Genomic DNA, 9,212 nt, shown 5'->3' on the forward strand with positions numbered 1-9,212 from the left:
AATTCGGTGATTTACCCCATAATCTCTTAAAAGTTTAGCAAAATGGGAGTTCTTAAAGTGTGAACCCCCATCACTAATTATGGCCTTAGTTACACCATGACGACATAAAATATTTTTCTTAACGAACTTTAGGACAAATTTGTGGTCATTGGTCCGAGTAGCCTCAGCCTCCACCCATTTGGAGACATAATCAACGGCTACTAATATGTACTCAAACCCGAAGGACGGTGGAAAAGGTCCCATAAAGTCTATGCCCCAAACATCAAAAATTTCACAAATCAAAATTGGGTTCATAGGAATTTCATTATGTTTATAAATTCCCCCCATCCGTTGACACCTAGCACAATTTTTAACATACTCACATGCATCTTTGAAAATAGTAGGCCAAAAGAAACCCGAGTCGAGTACTTTGTACCCGGTTTTCTTTATTTCGTAGTGTCCTCCACATGCGAAAGTATGACAATGAGCTAAAATGTCCTTATGCTCATCTTCTGCCACACATCTTCTTATGATTTCGTCGGGTCCAATTCGGTAAAGAACCGGGTCCTCCCAAATGTAATGCTTAACCTGCGATAAAAAGTAATCCCTCTTGTGCTTGTTCCAATGCTCCGGTATTTTGTTAGTCACCAAATAGTTAACAATATGCGCGAACCAAGGTACCTGCACAACACTAAACAAACACTCATCCAGGAAATTTTCCTGGATCGGTTTAGCAGGGTCAAACGGCGGTGGGGGTATCCTAGATAAATGGTCTGCCACCACATTCTCTATACCCTTTTTATCCCTTATTTCCAAATCAAACTTTTGCAACAACAGGATCCACCTAATTAATCTAGGCTTGGTCTCTTTTTTCTCTAGTAAGTGTCTTAGGGCACTGTGGTCCAAGAAAACAACTACCTTAGACTCCCACAAATATGATCTAAATTTTTCTAGGGCAAACACTACCACTAGTAATTCCTTCTCGGTTGTGGTATAGTTCACTTGGGCCTCCGAGTAAGTCTTACTAGCATAGTATATAACTACCGGTTTCCTATCAACCCTTTGCCCTAAAACAGACCCAGATGCATAATCACTAGAATCACACATAATCTCAAATGGTTTGGTCCAATCGGGTGATTGCGAAATGGGTGCTTCGGTTAACTTACGCTTAAGGGTATTAAAGGCCTCCTTACATTGGTCATCAAAGTCAAATGGTGCGTCTTTTAATAACAAATTACACAATGGTTTAGAAATAACGCTAAAATCTTTGATAAACCTACGATAGAAACCCGCATGTCCCAAAAACGATCTTACCCCCTTAACATTGGTCGGTGGAGGTAATGTGGAAATAAGTTGCACTTTTGCCCTATCTACCTCAAATCCCCTTTCGGACACAATGTATCCCAAAACCACCCCTTCCCTTACCATAAAATGGCTCTTTTCCCAACTAAGGACGAGGTTAGTCTCGGTACACCGTTTTAAAACCTTTTCCAACATATTTAAACACGATTCAAAAGACTTGCCAAATATTGAGAAATCATTCTTGAAAATTTCTAAAGACTCGCCTATTAATTCTGAAAAAATACTCATCATACTCCTTTGAAAAGTAGCAGGTGCATTACATAGACCAAAAGGCATTCGTCTAAAAGCATAAGTTCCATAAGGACAAGTAAAAGTTGTTTTTTCTTGGTCATTACGGTGAATAGGTATCTGATTGTATCCCGAATACCCATCTAAGAAACAATAAAATTTCTAACCTGACAACTTTTCGATGATTTGATCAATAAAAGGCAAGGGAAAATGATCCTTTGAAGTTGCAGCATTTAACTTCCTGTAATCAATACATACCCGCCAACCCGTCACGGGACGGGTTGTGATCTTTTCACCTTCCTCGATTTCCATGACCGTGATCCCAGCTTTCTTTGGCACTGTTTGAGTGGGGCTTACCCACTGACTATCCAAAATAGGGAAAATAATCCCCGCGTCTAACCACTTAAGAACCTCTTTCTTTACAACTTCCTGCATGTTCGGGTTTAACCTGCGTTGCATAACCTCCAGATCTGTAACTATACGATGCATGCACACTGAGGGACTTATCCCTTTCAAATCTGCTATAGTCCATCCCACCGCAGCCTTGTATTTATGAAGTACCTCCATTAAAACTTTTTCTTGCACACCTGTCAAATCTGAAGCAATAATAACTTGCAAAGTGCCGTTAATACCCAAGAATGCATACTTTAAATGAGAGGGTAATGGTTTCAGCTCAAGGGTTGGTGGTAATTCTAATGAAGGTCTCGTATTAGTATCAATGGACTTAGGTAGTGGCTCGTATTTATGAGTCTATAGTGGTAACCTAGCATCCATTGTACTTGCTACTGCTAACTCTACGGCCTTAACCTCTTCACATTCAACATCCTCTTCATCATCTAAGCAAAATATTTCTAATGGGTCATAAGTTATTAGGTGAGAAGTATGTTTTTACACTAGTTCATCAATCACATCTACCTGATAGCAATCATGGACATTTGGGGTGTGAAGAGAATTAAAGATATTAATCCGCATCTTACGATTCCCGAATGATATGTCCATGGCACCCGTTCGACAATTAATGTGGGCATTTATAGTGGCCAAGAACGGGCGCCCCAAGATTATAGTGGGATGGGCATCTCTATTCCTAGATTCAATATCCATCACAACAAAGTCAACAGGGTAATAGAAATCCTCCACTTTTACTATCACATCTTCTAATATCCCCCTAGGCGTTTTGATTGATTGGTCTGCTAGTTGAATAATTATGTCAGTTCTTTTCATTAAACTCAATTTAAATCGGTCAACTAGACAAAAATGTAAAATATTGATGCTAGCTCCTAGGTCCAATAACGCCTTTTTCACATTCACGTTTCCTACAGTAACCACTATCAATAGGGTCCCCGGGTCCTTAAATTTAGGTGGAAGTGTTCCCAAAACAACCGCACTTAGGTGCTCGGTTAGCTTCACCTTTTTGGGTAAGGTCGCCCTTTGTTTCCTCTTTTGAGTGCAAAGGTCCTTCAAAAATTTAGCATAAGACGGGACTTGCCTAATAGCATTGAGAAGGGGCAAATTAATCTTAACCTGTTTAAATGTTTCCCACATGTCCTCCGATTGTGGTCCCTTCTTCCCATAAGGGAATTGGTTTGGGGACTCTAAGTCCTTGGGAAATGGGATGGTTTTTGATTCCGTCTCCAATTTCTCGGTCTCATTAACGATTGGTTCCTTATTTTTCACCCCTTTCCCATGGTTATCATTTTCACTTACCTCATCCTCATCAAGCACAATAGGAAACTCACTTGACTCTTGTTGCACTACCTCTTTTTCACCAACCTTATTGTCATACTTCTTTCCACTTCGCAAGGTGCCTACCATATTAACACTATGCCCTTTTCCTTGATCCTTATGATTCGGATTTAGAACCGTGTAGCTTGGAATTGTACCCAGCTCCCGATTCCCTTTACTTTCCGCTACATTACCAATCTCCTTAGCCAACGCACCAATTGACTTGTTCTGCACTTCCACTATTTTACACATTTCGGAGATAAACGCGTCCATCTTGGTGTCCGAGCTAGATGGTTGATTGGGTGGCGCATTGTTTTGATTTTGATTTTGGCTTTGATTTTGGTAATTGTTTTGGTTTTGGTTTTGGTTTTTGGGATAAGGATTTTGATAGTTTCTTTGATAGTTGCCTTAGTTCTGAAAGTTACCCTGGTTTTGAAAGTTGTTTTGCGGTCTTTGTTGGTTCCCTTGGTTAGCATTTAGAGCATTGTTATTGCTCCAACTGAAATTAGGATGGTTCCTCCAACCCAGATTATATGTGTTAGAATATGGATCAAATCTTCGTCCCTGGACCTCATTAACTTGTTCCTCTACTATTTGTTGATTTACCAGTGGAATCCCATTTCTACATCCGTGTGCAAAGTGAGAAGGATCTCCACAAATCTCACAAACTTCATGAACCTGCGAAACATTACAAGCAAGAATCTGGTTTGGGTTGTTAAATATAAGCATTTTCAAATCATCTAATTCTTGCTCTATGTTCCTAGATGAACCACCCAAGTCGGAAACATGATTCACCCGGGAGGTACTAGGTTGTTTACGATTAACCGAAGCTTGGGTTTTTGAACCCTTGCTTAATTGCTCAAAGAAGGTCCACTCGTCATCACTAGATCGAGTTAAAAACGCCCCACCACTAGCCTCCAAAAGGAATTACCTATTTTGGGAATCCAAAGTATCATAGAAAATTTTAACCAATTCCCACTTTGGTATCTCATGGTGTGGGCATGCTCTAAGTAACTCCTTGAAACGCTCGTACGCTTCATGAAATAATTCACCTGATAATTGTTTAAAAGATTTTATTTGCGTACGCGTGTCTGAAGTTTTACTTATGGGATAAAACCCCTCTAAAAACTATTTTTTCATCACCGCCCAAGTATTAATACTCTGGGCGGGTAAAGAGAGAAACCATCGTTTTGCCTTATCTTTAAGTGAATAAGGAAATAATCGCAAACGTACCTCATCATCAGTGAAACCGTTTACCTGATTAGTAGCACATATCTCATTAAACTCAGTGATGTGTTCATATGGTTCCTCGTTAGCCATACTTCGGTAGGTTGGCAAGATCGAAATGAGTTGAGGTCGGACCTCAAATCGTCGATTGTTTCCTCCTGCCGGTGCAGGATAAACAATGGGTGAGTGATCCTCAAAATCACCAGGTTGGTAGTAAGTATCTACTCCTCTCTGTCGTTCGACCATCTCGTCTTGTTGATCAAAAACTTCCTCTTCAGTATCGGAATCTGATTTAGGAGAGTTTGGTGGAATAATCGGATGTGACTCTAACTGTGGTTGAGTGGATGCTGAAGCCACTGTCGAGCCTTTTAAAATTCTTATAGCTTTTCGATTAGCTTTTGCGGATTTCTCAATCTCCGGGTCTAAAGGCTTAAGATTTTGATCTCCCAAACTCCGAGTTTGCATACACTAACCTGCACTTCAACAAAAGCAAGAACACCGAGCGTAAAACTGACAGAAACAAAATAAACAAAACATTATTTTTGGATTTTTATTGGTTTTATAATTTTTATGGTTTTTCTAATTTAACATGAAAGCAATAAAATAAGAGCTTGCAATCAAGCGCACTTCCCCGGCAGCGGCGCCAAAATTTGATCGGTGTCGAAGGGTCGGTCAAAAATAGCCTAATTACTCTACTTTAGATAGGGTAAGTAGGATTCGTTCCACGGGAAGCTATGGTTAACTAGCAAGCAATTTCAGGATTTGTTTGTTTGTGATTAACCAAAATTAACTAAAGTAAAGACTAGATTAACAATTACTAAGCAAGTGTAAACTTTGAGTATTTAAGAGCATAAACAACGAGGTAATTAAAAAGGTTGTAATCAATTGGATGGAAGTCTTTATTCCTTGACAATCCCAATTATGCATGCATTAGTTCAACAAATCCTTATGCTATCAAATTATCAACTAAATCTCATAGACAAGACTTCTTTAGTTTTCTAATTTATGATTATATTGGGCACAAGCAATGGTACTTACACATGTTGTCTTTATCCCTATACTAAATTGTAACTAGGTTGGATTAAGCACAAGATGTTAAATATCAATCACTTGTCTTGCAACAATCAATAACTTTCAAACTTGCATTAAATGATAATTCAAAAGATTCAATGAAATTATAAACCAAAAGACATAAGGATTACAAATTCAAGAATCACATAAGTAAATGAAGAACTAAACATAAAATAATTGTTCATGCAAGGAATAAAGTAAAAGAAACTAGCCAAGCATGTTGGTGATGATGATCATGGTTGCTTCTTGAAGTTGCATGATGAACACTCCTTGAAACCTAGCTTGAATCTTGATTTGATGATGATTGATGGTGTGTTTTTGTGTGTTTGATGCTCTAAAAACTGATGGAAAAAGATATAAATTCATAGCCTAGGGTTTTCATTATATAGGAGTGAAGTAGGGAAACCCCCAAGCATTAAATCCCCCAAATTCGGCCTCAAATTTTATCCAAAAATAGCTCCAGCCGCAAATTATGCTCACCGGGCGCAAATTACGACCGGGCGCCAAATCCAGGCGCCTCCTTATGCCCATTTTCCACCTGAAAAGATTTGTGACACCCTGCCAGGCGCCTACATGCGCCCACCAGCCGCCTCCTAGTGGCTGGGTTCCAGTTTTCGCATTTTTTTCTTGTTTTATCCCCCGTTTTCGTGTTTTCGTCCCAAATTGTTACTCGTTATAAAAACCTCATGAAATAGCTTTTTAAGCCTCAAATATACACATAAAATTCACCTCTTAACATCAATCATGATCGGCATTTAAGACCCGATCAAGAAACGTTCCTAAATCAACCCTCAAACAAGAACATGCAATAGAAAAGGATTATACATTTGGATGTAGGTAGATGAATTGTAAAAGATCATGAGAGGTCTTTCGGTAACAGTTATCGAGTATGTGATATCGGCCAAAATTAAAAGTCACGTTTTTACCCCGATATTAAGCCATAAATCAATAAAGTTCCAAACTTTGCCGGCAAAATTATTGCTTTGTCGGTTGATTTTGTAGATTAAGTAATTACAAAGGCGATGCAAAAAGAATCAAGTAAAACAGAGCTAATACAAAGAATCTAGAGCGAAAATGGTGAAAGACAAGTTACGACCAAGAAAATCAAGTTACGATCCAAAAAACAAGCTGACCAGGGCAGGCCAAACGGCCTGCCACTATGGAAAACTGCCTGCCAAACGGGCCAAGCAAACGGGCATAAAAAAATGGGCCACCATTGCAAACAGCTCCTGCAAACGGCTTGCCAAACGGCCTGCCAGCCGTTTGCAGGCAAAATCTAAGTCTATTTAAAGGGCTTCTTCCATCCATTTTTACACACACTCAATTTTTACTTCACTTTATATTTTCAAGCTTTTTAGTAGTAGCTTTTATTTTTCGGAGGATATCCCGGCGAGTCCCTGCGATCTCGGGCAGATTACTTCAGCCTTTTCAGGTTTTTATCCGAAACGCTTGTATTTTGTATTAAACATGTATAGTTACGTTTTATGTTTAAAAATGCGTTCCGATATTACCATGTTAGCTTAATTAATCTGTATGTTTCCATGATAGAAGTTTGGGTTAGCGTAGTTATGATAATTTAGTACGATTATGGTTGTTATGCTGAACTTGTGAGTCTGATAGATTTGCATGCTAGCATCTTAAGGATTGACCAACCTAGGTTGTGATCAGGACTTGTCCACCTATATGAAATTAGCTACTTCATAGGATTAAGACCCCTGGTTATACTATATCTGAAGATTCTATGAACTCGATATGTCCGGAGTTCTCGAGAGGCATCTAATGCCCTTTTAGGACACAGAACTTAGGAATTAAGACATAAATGACCTAGTATGCGTATTGACTGTTCAAGTAGACCTTTTAGGAGCTGTTAAGATCTAGTTAGTGCCTTGATGGTATGTAATGGTGTATCCTATCGTATACACGCATAAAGGCACAATATTCGCATGAAAATAGCATCAGGAACACTGAGAATAACAGTTTCCGTCCAGCGTTCTCCACTATGCATAAGCCCTGAAGGCCGCCTAGCGCTAGAGCCCTGACCGGAGAACATCACATCCAGCGCATATTTCGGATCACGAATAACAGAACGTATAATCATTTAACACGTGTCCCCGAATAATCCGGTGGATCTATCACTATAAATAGACCCCTTGGGTCGTCATTTTACACATTCAGACATTCTGACAACTTATGAGCAGAGATTTCACCTTTCTCTCTCACATAGTACTTTCTCTCACTAGAAGTCATCCGACTAAACAGCTTAATGTTGAACAGACAAAAGATTGATTAAGCCACCCCACAAGTTTCTATACTTGCGATCCGGGTCTGCAGGGATTACTTCCCGAGGGTAAACATCAATCGACAACACTCCCCCACTCTTAGCTAGATACTTCTAGTATTGTGCTAACATACTAAACCTTACCTCATAAGGAATTAGGTGTTAATAATGGCGCCATCCACTAATGTTAAGAACACGCGGAACGAAAAAGGAACAAAAACAACTGAGGCCCCATCCACCCTCAAAAAATCCAACAATCCATTAATTGACAACGTAGAAATCTATCCGTTAATGCCTGAAGGGGATGTACTTATTCAGCCAACGGAGGATACAATTAAAGAAACAGTTGCTGAAACAGCATAAAGGCTTAAACGTTTGGCAACTAATTCAGAGAATAGGCCAGTAATCGAAGAAACAACAACCAAAAGTGCATCTTGTTACTAATCCAGAGAGGTGACCATTGATGCAACCATGGCGATGTCCATCATTTATACCTTTTCGACGGATGGCGGATGGTAAAGACAAGCAAATCATGAAAAAGCAATCTATATCAAAGTACAAGTTATCCAGGTTACTTGACAAGTTGGGCAGTCTTATTGATGATTCTGAGGATGATAATGACTTGAGCTATATTAATAACGATTCTGACGATGAGATTGATGAGAAAGATGAGTTCATGTCTGAGAAGCAGGCAGTATTGCTTTTAAATGACATCCTTAAGCAGACAGCTCCGGCAAAGTATAAGCAACGCTTAGCGCAGCCCGCTGTCCTTGTTGTGGCTGTGGATAATTTTTTCGCTCTAATCACTGGAGAACAAGCTACAAAGCCACCAGCTATGGCAGAATCTACTCAGTGCTTCATTGATCGAATTGCTAACTATCCGTTACCCAGAAACCTTGGCATACCGACAATTGGAGTTTATGATGGCACTTCAGATCCTGAAGATTTTCTTACAGTGTTTGAGGGCGCAATGAGGTTGCAGCATTGGGATGATGAGGTAGTTTGTCATATGTTTCCCATGGTGTTGCAGAAAATGGCAAGGGAATGGTTTGCTAGCTTACCGTCAAGGAGTATTACAAGTTATTTGGACCTTCATGAAAAGTTTGTTATGCAGTATAAAAATCTTCGTAGTGGCACTTTAACACATCTTCATGTACATGAGATAACGATGCATCATAATGAATCCTTGAGTAATTTCATGAAGCGATACACGCTTGAAGCACAAAAAATACCTGATTGTCCGGAATCACAGCTAGTGTCTGGCTTTATTTTTCAGCGAAGGTTTAGTACACTTGTTCATACGTTAAGGTATGACCTGCCAAAAACTCTGCACCAGGCATTGGAA

At 39.5% G+C, this 9,212-nt stretch overlaps 1 pseudogene; it reads left to right on the forward strand.

Moving 5' to 3' along the window:
- The first annotated feature begins 4,276 nt into the window (after positions 1-4,276).
- LOC139886732 (small nucleolar RNA R71) lies at positions 4,277-4,390 on the forward strand (annotated as a pseudogene).
- The last annotated feature ends 4,822 nt before the right edge of the window (positions 4,391-9,212 follow it).

Source organism: Rutidosis leptorrhynchoides, chromosome 1 (genome assembly GCF_046630445.1).
Source record: "Rutidosis leptorrhynchoides isolate AG116_Rl617_1_P2 chromosome 1, CSIRO_AGI_Rlap_v1, whole genome shotgun sequence".
Lineage (NCBI taxonomy): Eukaryota > Viridiplantae > Streptophyta > Magnoliopsida > Asterales > Asteraceae > Rutidosis > Rutidosis leptorrhynchoides.